Source organism: Hyla sarda, chromosome 11 (assembly GCF_029499605.1).
Source record: "Hyla sarda isolate aHylSar1 chromosome 11, aHylSar1.hap1, whole genome shotgun sequence".
Taxonomy (NCBI): Eukaryota; Metazoa; Chordata; class Amphibia; order Anura; family Hylidae; genus Hyla; species Hyla sarda.
Window position 1 is genome coordinate 23,698,590 of NC_079199.1, and position 12,455 is coordinate 23,711,044.

Here is a 12,455-nt window from a genome sequence, read left to right on the forward strand (position 1 = left end):
CGTTGGTTGAAACCATCGCATGTTGAGGGATCCGTGCAATGTAAAGTATAGGACAGTGGTCTACAACCTGCGGACCTCCAGATGTTGCAAAACTACAACACCCAGCATGCCCGGACAGCCAACGGCTGTCCGGGCATGCTGGGAGTTGTAGTTTTACAACATCTGGAGGTCCACAGGTTGAAGACCACTGGTATTGGAGGTTATACTCGCGTGTCCCCACTGCTCCGGACCGTCACCGCTGCCCTGGATGTCGCCTTCCATCGCTGTCGCCGAGTCCCCGGGGTGTCCCCGACGCTCCGGCAAGGCCTCTGCTTCCCCGGCATCCTTGCGCTCTGTCGCTACCATCACGCCGCTACGCACACCGCTCCAATCGGATGACGGGACGGCGTGATGACGACGATGGAGAGCGCCGACGATGCAGGGGATCCCGAAGAGGACGCGCCGGAGCCCCGAGGACAGTTAAGTGATCGTCAGCGGAGCACACGGGGCACCGTAAATGGCTATCCGGTGGCAGCTGAAGCAGTCAGCGCTGCCGGATAGCCGTTTATGCGATGGCCCCGACATAAAAAAGCATCGTATGTTGGTGCTGCCTTCAACATGGCCTCTGAGAGACCATCGTATGTTGAAATGATCGTATGTTGGGGCCATCGTAGGTCGGGGGGGGGGGTCACTGTATATGGCTAGGAGCAGGGAAATTTTTATAGTTCCGGCTGGATGACCAGGCAGTATATCAGCACTCAATCACTTATTTATTATTTTTGTATGTCACTGTGCCACTTTGCGTGTTTTGTTTGTACACAGGATTTGTCAGCATGTGGTAGCCCTTCTGGGTGTCCCTCCTGGCGGTCTAGGGGAGGTGTGGGTGGCCATTCGGTTCCTCGCCTCCCTGCCTCCCCTGGGCATCTTGGCTTCGGTCAAGATGCCATCAGTATATGGCTCCTCGGCTGATACCTTGGTTAACGCCTAGGTTGGAGCCAGGTGCATTTGCGGCCCCTTAGTAGCTTCAGCGAAAAGGGGCATCGAACCTGGATCCATGCAGGTGCCGTTTGGCCCGGAGGTGAAGGGTTTGGTTTGTTGGGGGCCTCTCTCCTGTTGGAGAAGGGCTTAGCGATAGACCGCATCCTTTGTGCTCGTTTTTTTTAGTGTGACACGTTTGCACTTTTTCTTGCACTTTGGGTGATAGAGAGCACTTGCCTCAGCTCTAAAAAAAAAAAAAAAATCTGAAGTATATGTCTGCAAGGCACATGGATAAGTAGGCAGTCACAGGGTAATATTAGGGTAGGGTATATTGTACAATTTTGGGCAAGATCTTATTAAATCTTTAAAGTGCTCCGGAAGAAATTTTTTATTTTTTTTATTTTTAAATCAACTGGTGCAAGAAAGTTAAACAGATTTGTAAATGACTTTCATTTAAAAATCTTAATCCTTCCAGTACATATCAGCTGCTGAATGCTTCAGAGGAAGTTATTTTCTTTTTAAATTTCTTTTCTGTCTGTCCACAGTGTTCTCTGCTGACACCTCTGTCCATATCAGGAACTGTCCAGAGTAGGAGCAAATCCCCATAGCAAACCTCTCCTGCTCTGGACAGTTCCTGACACAGACAGAGGTGTCAGCAGAGAGCACTGTGGTCAGACAGAAAAGAAATTCAAAAAAGAAAAGCATAAAAGGAGCTGAAGGCCAGTGCTTTCTAACCAGGGTGCCTCCAGCTGTTGTAAATTCCCTGTGGTCGCTCCACCCATTGAAGCAGAACAGGCTCCCTGTCATCACCTGACTAGTGATGTCGTGTCTCAGCCACACTGCATCCTGGGAATACCTGAGACAGGAGTCATTTCGTATGCTGTTAAAAATGAACATTTAGAGCAAAGATCACATAAGAATGCGAGACCAACCGTCACACACAGGTACAGACACTATATTATAAACAACACTAACTTTACACTCCCTGTAGCATAGTCAAATAAAAAAAATTCCTGGTATACCCCTTTAATGACATTTTAATCAAATTTACCTTTAACACCTTATTGACACAGTGTGTACAAGTACTCGTGCATACTCTGTGTGAATGAAGTGCACTCACAAGCTGAGCGCACTTCATACCTAGTGAGTAACGGCTGCTATTAGCAGCCGGGACTCACTGTTAATGCTTGACATCAGAGGTCATGCTGATGTCAGGTATTAAAGCGGTAGTCCGGAGAATAACAACTTATCCCCTATCCTCAGTGATTAAGAGGAGTGAGTGTTAGGCTGGAACTCCACTGAGGTTTTTTTTTTTGCAAAAATGCCGTCAAAAATACCAATTTTCCCGCACAGCGTTTTTTCAGTGAAAAAACACCACGTCCAAATGTTAGCTGCAAGTCAATGGTAAACTGCAAAATGCCAGATTCACTTGGCGTTTTTCAGTTTGGCGTTTTTCAGCAATTTCAGGCTCAGAGGCTGGATTTTCAAAACGCCTGCCAAAACCTAGTTTGGCGTTTTTTGCCCTGAAATCGTGGTGTTTTCATCCCATAGAAGTCTATGGGAGAGCAAAAACGCCAAGAAAAACGCCATGTTGGTTTTAAATTTTGCGTTTTTGCTGGCGATTTTTATTCTTTTTTGGACTTTAGCGATCACAAAAAATTATGGAGATACCTTTTTAATTAAAATTTCGTAGGGTACCATAAAAATTTTTTTTATAAAAAAAAGATACAGTAGTGATGGAAAAAATTGTACCTAACGAAATGTATCTTTTTTATTACGAAATGTTTATTAATTTTTAAACAGGGATCAATTTATATGAGCGGGTAAAGCACTAAAAATGTAGCAGACAATAATAAAAATGTAGTGTGTGCATGTTTTTTTGTTTTTTTAAAACATTTTTTAGGTAGTACTACTACTCCCAGCATGGAACGCAATGTTCCATGATGGGAGTAGTAGTTACCTGTACTTATTGACAGATCGCCTGTTGCGATCCTCTTGTATAATGTATAGATGCTGCGGCCGCTCTTCTATGGTCCCCTGCACTGCCGTATATATACACCTATTCATATTTGCCGCAGAGCTGTGATTGGTCAGATGGTTCCAGCCAATCACAGCTCTCTGTGAGAAATCGGAATGTGTATATATACGGCGTGCAGGGGACCATAGGAGAGCGCCGGCCGCTGCATCCATACATTATACCGGAGCATCACAGCGGGTGTCAGAAGTGATACCCGCAGTGATCTTTCCTTAACTACAAGTACTACTACTCCCAACATGGAGTACACTCTGCTCCATGCTGGGAGCTGTAGTACCTGCATTAATAGACAGATCGCAGCGGGTGTCAGAAGTTACACTCACTGCGATCTGTCTATTAATGCAGGTACTACAGCTCCTAGCATGGAGCAGAGTGTGCTCCATGTTGGGAGTAGTAGTGCCTGCTAAAGGACACATCACAGCGGGTGTCACTACTGACACCCGATGTGATCGTCCTGTCTATAGCAGAGATGCAGAGCGGCTGTATACATCGCTCACATCCCTGCTCTGTACTCCGGGCCGGCCACTCATTCATTCATCTTTTCCTCAGAGCTGTGATTGGCTGAAACCATCCGGCCAATCACAGCTCTGGGTGGGAAATATGAACGGCCAGTGATGTGAATAGAGCAGAGATGTGAGCGCTGTATAGAGCCACATCACTGCTATATTACGGACGATCGCATCGGGTGTCAGACTGACACACGGGGCGATATGTCTATAGTACAGGTACTACTACTCCCATCATGAAACAGCCTTGTTCCATGCTGGGAGTAGTAGTACTACATAAAAAATTTGAAAAAAAAAAAAAAAAAAGTTAAACACACACACACTATAAAAAAAATCTTAAAATTTTGTTATAAAAAATAAACATATAGTTAAATACATTTTTACATCCCTACTGCATCCTTTTTTTTTTTGGTGCCCAACTATTTTGTAAAAAAAAAAAAGTAAAAGGGGCCAAAAACGGCAAATTCCACACAAAGGTAAAAACGCCAGAAAAAACGCCAAAACGCAGGGAGTCCTAGCCTTACAGATGGCCCGAGCTCCATTCATTCTCTATGGGAGCACCAAAGAGACCAGAGAGCTGTAATTGGGCATCTCCGATGCTCCCATAGAAATGAATGGAGCGCGTGGCGCCTGTAGCACGAGCTTCTCTTAGGTAGCCGGGGCACCGGACAGGAGATCGCAGGACCCACTCCAATCCCCCCCATGATCAGACACTTAAAGGGGTACTCCAGTGGAAATCATTTTTTTTAAAGGTCAACTGGGGCCAGAAAGTTAAACAGATTTGTAAATTACCTCTGTTAAAAATTCTTTACCCTTCCTGTGCTTTTTAGCAGCTGTATGCTAAGGAGGAAATTCCGTTCTTTTTGAATTTCTTTTTTGTCTTGTCCACAGTGCTCTCTACTGACACCTCTGTCTGTGTCAGGAACTGTCCAGAGCAGCATAGGTTTGCTATGGGGATTTTCTCCTGCTCTGGACAGTTCCTGATACGGACATCAGCTGTCAGCAGAGAGCACTGTGGACAAGACAAAAAAGAAATTCAAAAAGAACAGAATTTCCTCTGTAGCATACAGCTGCTAAAAGGTACTGGAAGGGTAAAGTTTTTTTTATAGAAGTAATTTACAAATCTGTTAAACTTTCTGGCACCAGTTCATAAAAAAATAATTTTCCACCAGAGTACTCCTTTAAGTAGTTTTTTGCCAGACTACCCCGTTAACCCTTTAGATGTCTTAATCAAAGCAGACTGCAGCATCTAATATGTCAAAAAAAAAAAAAAAGTGTCTGCAGCCCACTTGATGGGTTGATAAGTTAAGATGACAGGCCAGGGGGCTTCAGCTTACCTCTGTGCCACTCTCTGTGGCTCTTCTTGCATCGTCTGCTTCATTCAGATAGATCCTGTTTTTACACAATGGAAGTCAATGGCAACAGGATGCAAAAGACGGGCATCTCAATTCTAATCTCAGAAGGAAAAAATAAATAAAAGAGAGATAATATGGTGTGAATGAGACTGAAATCCTCACATTTCTGTGCACGTAGAAGAACCCATTCAGATGACTATAGTGAGGCCACATCTGTTATATTTGCAACACACCAGACATTTTATGTAAAATTGGCAGCCAAAATTGCAGTATTTACGGGAGACAGGTAGGGTTGGCACCTTTTTTTTTTAACCAAAAATACCGGCCATGCTAATTTACATAATTAATTATACATGCGTAACATCACAGGAAACACATATTTTGGGAAAATTGTGTCCTATTCTGACCCCTATAACTTTTTTATTTCTCATTATATGGGCTTGTATTAGGGCATATTTTTGCGCCCCAATCTGTAGTTTTTAACAGTACCATTTTTGTTTTGATGTGACTTTTTGATCACATTTTTTAAAGTGAAACTGTCATGAGTTTTTAGCCCCCCCGCCCGACTACTACAATGTTGTTACAGATGTCCATAACGTGAGTGTAACCATAACTTTATCGCTTTTCCTCCTTCTTTTATAACTTATAAAATACATTTATCCAGCGATCAGGCCCAGTCGGACAGGTGTGGCTTGGGTTCGCAAAGCCCTGCCGCCGCCACGCCTATCCTCTCCTTTTGGCGCTGGGATCGCTGTGTAGTAAGACACAGCGCATGCACTCCTCCTGACGTGCGCGCGCCACAGGCCTGCATTGCCAGAGCTCCCGCTGCCTATGCGTTCACTGCGCAGGTGCAGTACTAGAGGAAGGGAGGGGTGCATGCGCTGCGTCTTGCTACACAGCGGTCCCAGCGCTGAAAGGAGAGGATAGGTGTGGCGGCGGAGGGGCTTTGCGAATCCCAAGCCACGCCTATGTGCCTGACTGCCGGATAAATGTATTTGATAAGTTATAAAAGAAGGAGGAAAAGCGATAAAGTTATGGTTACACTCACGTTATGGACATCTGTAACAACATTGTAGTAGTCTGGGGGGCTAAAAACTCATGACTAGTGTTGGGCGCAAATATTTGCATTTCAAATTTTTATTGTGAATATCGCAAATTTGCGAATTCGCGAATATTCCGAATATATTCACTATATATTAGAAATTGCGAATATTAGCTTTTTTCGTATATGCGCATATGTCAATATTTGCTTTTCACTTGTGGGCCAATTAGAATGATGTAAATACACTTGTCAGAGGTATCAACAACATCCCTAGCAACTAACAGTAAAGTTTCCCCCATCCCCCTCACTTTTTTCTTTCTTGAATACGCGAATATTCACATTTGCGAATATTCACATATGCGAATATAACGAATACACAAAATTCGCGAATATAAGACAATTATTCGTCTATATATTTGCGAAATATCGGGAATTCGAATACAGGCAATGCCGCTCATCACTACTCATGACAGTTGTGCTTTAATAAATTAAAGGGGTTATCCAGGAAAAAACATTAGCTGTCTCCAGAAAGTTAAACAGATTTGTAAATGACTTCTATTAAAAAATCTTAATCCTCTCAGTACTTATGAGCTTCTGAAGTTAAGGTTGTTCTTTTCTGTCTAAGTGCTCTCTGATGACACCTGTCTCGGGAAACGACCAGTTTAGAAGAGGTTTGCTATGGGGATTTGTTTCTAAACTGGGCGGTTCCTGAGACACGTGTCACCAGAGAGCACTTAGACAGAAAAGAACAACCTTAACTTCAGAAGCTCATAAGTACTGAAAGGATTAAGATTTTTTAATAGAAGTAATTTACAAATCTGTTTAACTTTCTGGAGATAGTTGATATATAAAAAAAAATATTTTTTTTTCCTGGAAAACCCCTTTAAATTCAGGAGTTGCAGTTAGTTACTAACTACAACTCCCAGCATGCCCTGATACAGCCTGTGGCTCAGCAGCTGCCCCAAAGGAAAACTCCCAGCATCTTAGACTATATAGCAGTATATAATATAGGTCAGTGTTTCCCGACCAGGGGTGCCTCCAGCTATTGCAAAACTACAACTCCCAACATCTTGGACTATATAGTAGTATATAATATAGGTCAGTGTTTCCCAACCAGGGGTGCCTCCAGCTATTGCAAAACTACAACTCCCAACATCTTGGACTATATAGTAGTATATAATATAGGTCAGTGTTTCCCAACCAGGGGTGCCTCCAGCTATTGCAAAACTACAACTCCCAACATCTTGGACTATATAGTAGTATATAATATAGGTCAGTGTTTCCCAACCAGGGGTGCCTCCAGCTATTGCAAAACTACAACTCCCAACATCTTGGACTATATAGCAGTATATAGTATAGGTCAGTGTTTCCCAACCAGGGGTGCCTCCAGCTATTGCAAAACTACAACTCCCAACATCTTGGACTATATAGTAGTATATAATATAGGTCAGTGGTTCCCAACCAGGGGTGCCTCCAGCTATTGCAAAACTACAACTCCCAGCATCTTGGACTATATAGTAGTATATAATATAGGTCAGTGTTTCCCAACCAGGGGTGCCTCCAGCTATTGCAAAACTACAACTCCCAGCATCTTGGACTATATAGTAGTATATAATATAGGTCAGTGTTTCCCAACCAGGGGTGCCTCCAGCTATTGCAAAACTACAACTCCCAGCATCTTGGACTATATAGTAGTATATAATATAGGTCAGTGTTTCCCAACCAGGGGTGCCTCCAGCTATTGCAAAACTACAACTCCCAGCATCTTGGACTATATAGTAGTATATAATATAGGTCAGTGTTTCCCAACCAGGGGTGCCTCCAGCTATTGCAAAACTACAACTCCCAGCATGCCCGGACAGCCGTTGGCTGTCCGGGCATGCTGAGAGTTGTAGTTTTGCAACAGCTGTAGGCGATCTAGTTGGGAAAATCTGGTATAGGTAATGGTGCAACATTTCGGGAGTTGGAGGATTGGTTGGAAAAATACCCGCCATTGCATTGCCGGTATTTTTAATATAAAAATACCGGCCAGGTGGCAACCCTAGAGACAGGAAGTACAGCATATGGAACGGTTATTTAGAAAAATAAATATCAAATATTCATACAGTGGATTGAAGCAAAATTGGGAATGGTAATAGTATTTCTAGTTAATCTGGCTTAGAGCAACCTGCTGAGAATACAAGAACTAACTCTTCAGAAATTCTCCTTCCATTATTAATATTCTCAGTCTGTGCTAAGTTTTGAGATGCAAATTCTTGCGCAAATCTAATACCAGGGTCTTAGTGCAAATTATCTGCCCGAAGGCCCTTTCAGTTATGAAAACCATTTGCAGGAATAGATATTGAATCAGCGTTAATGATTATTAAAGTGAAGTCCACCTTTCATTCAGGCGGATCCACATTTATTGCTATAAAAAATAAAATTAAAAAATAATATAAATATAAAATTTCGTGTAAAGATGTCCCTCGGGATTTTGTTATAAAAAAAAAAATGGTAGACTGGCCTAATGTTCTGGCTTCTCATTCCCAGGCTGCCATAGATCAGGTGCTACAATTTGCCATAAAACTTAAAGGGGTATTCCAGGCAAAAACTTTTTTTTTATATATCAACTGGCTCCGGAAAGATAAACAGATTTGTAAATTACTTCTATTAAAAAATCTTAATCCTTCCAATAGTTATTAGCTTCTGAAGTTTTCTGTCTAACTGCTCAATGATGATGTCACGTCCCGGGAGCTGTGCATGATGGGAGAATATCCCCATAGGAGCTGGACAGCTCCCGGGACGTGAGTCATCTGAAAGCAGTTAGACAGAAAACAGCAACTCAACTTCAGAAGCTAATAACTATTGGAAGGATTAAGATTTTTTAATAGAAGTAATTTACAAATATGTTTAACTTTTCGGAGCCAGTTGATATATATAAAAAAAAGTTTTTACCTGGAATACCCCTTTAAAGGGACAATTATGTTTTTGAGGACAGTTCACACAAATGTATTACTGATGCATTTTTGCCCTTAAACAGGCGTATGCAATGTATGCTAAACTTTAGGCATCCCTGATAATTTCTAGGATTTTCCTTTTATAAATAATTGGGTGTTTGGATTAGTGTTGCTCGCGAATATTCGCAATTCGAATTTTATTCGCAAATATCGCATATTCGCGAATATTCGCGAATATAGCGCTATATATTCGTAATTACGAATATTCGTTTTGTTTTTTTTTTGTTTTTTTTTTTCACAGTACACATCACAGTGATCATCCCTCTCTGCTTCCAGATTATGCAGTGTAAGAAGGCTCTAATACTACTGTGTGAGACTGGTGTGCAAATTTTCGCATATGCGAAAATTTGCATATGCTAAGTTTCGCATATGCGGATTTTCGCTTGTACTAATTTTTGTATATACAAATTTTCGTATATGTTAATTTTCGCATACGCGACTATTCGCATATGCGAAAATAAAACGAGAATATTACGAATATGCGAATATTCGCAAATATGGCGAATATTCGCGAATATGACGAATATTCGCCCATATATTCGCGAATATTCGCGAATTCGAATATGGCCTATGCCGCTCAACACTAGTTTGGATCAGCAATTTACTTTTGAGCTATCATATATCTGAAAGACACAGTAATATTTCAGGAGTGAAATGTGGTTTATGGAATGAACAGAAAAGGTGCAATCTGGATCAAAACCAAAGTAGACGGGTGCATAAATTTGGGCACCAACTGAATTATCACATCAATATTTAGCTTCTCCTCCTTTAGGAGAAATAACAACCTAGACGCTTCCTATAGCTGTCATGAGGGTCTGGATTCTGGATGAAGGGATTTTGGACAGTTCCTCTCCAGTTCAGTTCGGTTTGATGGTTGCCTGGACAGCCCACATATATATTATATACAGGGCACATATATATATATATATATATACATATATATATATACAGGGCACATATATAGGTATATTATATACAGGGCACATATATAGGTATATTATATACAGGGCACATATATATAGGTATATTATATACAGGGCACATATATATTATATACAGGGCACATATATAGGTATATTATATAAAGGGCACATATATATTGTATACAGGGCACATATATAGGTATATTATATACAGGGCACATATATATTATATACAGGGCACATATATAGGTATATTATATACAGCCCACATATATAGGTATATTATATACAGGGCACATATATAGGTATATTATATACAGGGCCCATATATAGGTACCGGTATATTATATACAGGGCCCATATATAGGTACCGGTATATTATATACAGGGCACATATATAGGTATATTATATACAGGGCACATATATAGGTATATTATATACAGGGCACATATATAGGTATATTATATACAGGGCCCATATATAGGTATATTATATACAGGGCCCATATATTGGTATATTATATACAGGGCCCATATATTGGTATATTATATACAGGGCCCATATATTGGTATATTATATACAGGGCCCATATATTGGTATATTATATACAGGGCCCATATATAGGTATATTATATACAGGGCACATATATAGGTATATTATATACAGGGCACATATATAGGTATATTATATACAGGGCACATATATAGGTATATTATATACAGGGCACATATATAGGTATATTATATACAGGGCACATATATAGGTATATTATATACAGGGCACATATATAGGTATATTATATACAGGGCACATATATAGGTATATTATATACAGGGCACATATATAGGTATATTATATACAGGGCACATATATAGGTATATTATATACAGGGCACATATATAGGTATATTATATACAGGGCACATATATAGGTATATTATATACAGGGCACATATATAGGTATATTATATACAGGACACATATATAGGTATATTATATACAGGACACATATATAGGTATATTATATACAGGGCACATATATAGGTATATTATATACAGCCCACATATATATTATATACAGGGCACATATATAGGTATATTATATACAGGGCACATATATAGGTATATTATATACAGGGCACATATATAGGTATATTATATACAGCCCACATATATATTATATACAGGGCACATATATAGGTATATTATATACAGCCCACATATATATTATATACAGGGCACATATATAGGTATATTATATACAGCCCACATATATAGGTATATTATATACAGCCCACATATATAGGTATATTATATACAGGGCACATATAAAGGTATATTATATACAGGGCACATATGTATTATATACAGGGCACATATATAGGTGTATTATATACAGGGCACATATATAGGTGTATTATATACAGGGCACATATATAGGTGTATTATATACAGGGCACATATATAGGTGTATTATATACAGGGCACATATATAGGTGTATTATATACAGGGCACATATATAGGTGTATTATATACAGGGCACGTATATAGGTGTATTATATACAGGGCACATATATAGGTATATTATATACAGCCCACATATATATTATATACAGGGCACATATATAGGTATATTATATACAGCCCACATATATAGGTATATTATATACAGCCCACAAATATAGGTATATTATATACAGGGCACATATAAAGGTATATTATATACAGGGCACATATATAGGTATATTATATACAGCCCACATATATATTATATACAGGGCAAATATATAGGTATATTATATACAGCCCACATATATAGGTATATTATATACAGGGCACATATATAGGTATACTATATACAGCCCACATATATATTATATACAGGGCACATATATAGGTATATTATATACAGCCCACATATATATTATATACAGGGCACATATATAGGTATATTATATACAGCCCACATATATAGGTATATTATATACAGGGCACATATAAAGGTATATTATATACAGCCCACATATATATTATATACAGGGCACATATATAGGTATATTATATACAGGGCACATATATAGGTATATTATATACAGCCCACATATATAGGTATATTATATACAGCCCACATATATAGGTATATTATATACAGGGCACATATAAAGGTATATTATATACAGGGCACATATAAAGGTATATTATATACAGGGCACATATATAGGTATATTATATACAGCCCACATATATAGGTATATTATATACAGGGCACATATATAGGTATACTATATACAGCCCACATATATATTATATACAGGGCACATATATAGGTATATTATATACAGCCCACATATATATTATATACAGGGCACATATATAGGTATATTATATACAGCCCACATATATATTATATACAGGGCACATATATAGGTATATTATATACAGCCCACATATATAGGTATATTATATACAGGGCACATATAAAGGTATATTATATACAGGGCACATATACTGTATATTATATACAGGGCACATATATTGTATATTATATACAGGGCACATATATTGTATATTATATACAGGGCACATATATAGGTATATTATATACAGCCCACATATATATTATATACAGGGCACATATA

The 12,455-nt window shown here is 39.3% G+C and overlaps 1 protein-coding gene across 1 annotated transcript in view; it reads right to left on the bottom strand.

Moving 5' to 3' along the window:
* Positions 1–1,583: 1,583 nt before the first annotated feature.
* Positions 1,584–12,455, bottom strand: part of NUBPL (NUBP iron-sulfur cluster assembly factor, mitochondrial) — a 62,853-nt gene continuing 51,981 nt past the window's right edge. Inside the window, exons 13-14 of the transcript XR_008849014.1 lie at positions 4,836–4,948; positions 1,584–1,837 (exon numbers count right to left, since the gene is read on the bottom strand). The gene's annotated coding sequence lies outside the window, so the exon portion shown is untranslated. The remainder of the gene's footprint in view (positions 1,838–4,835; positions 4,949–12,455) is intronic.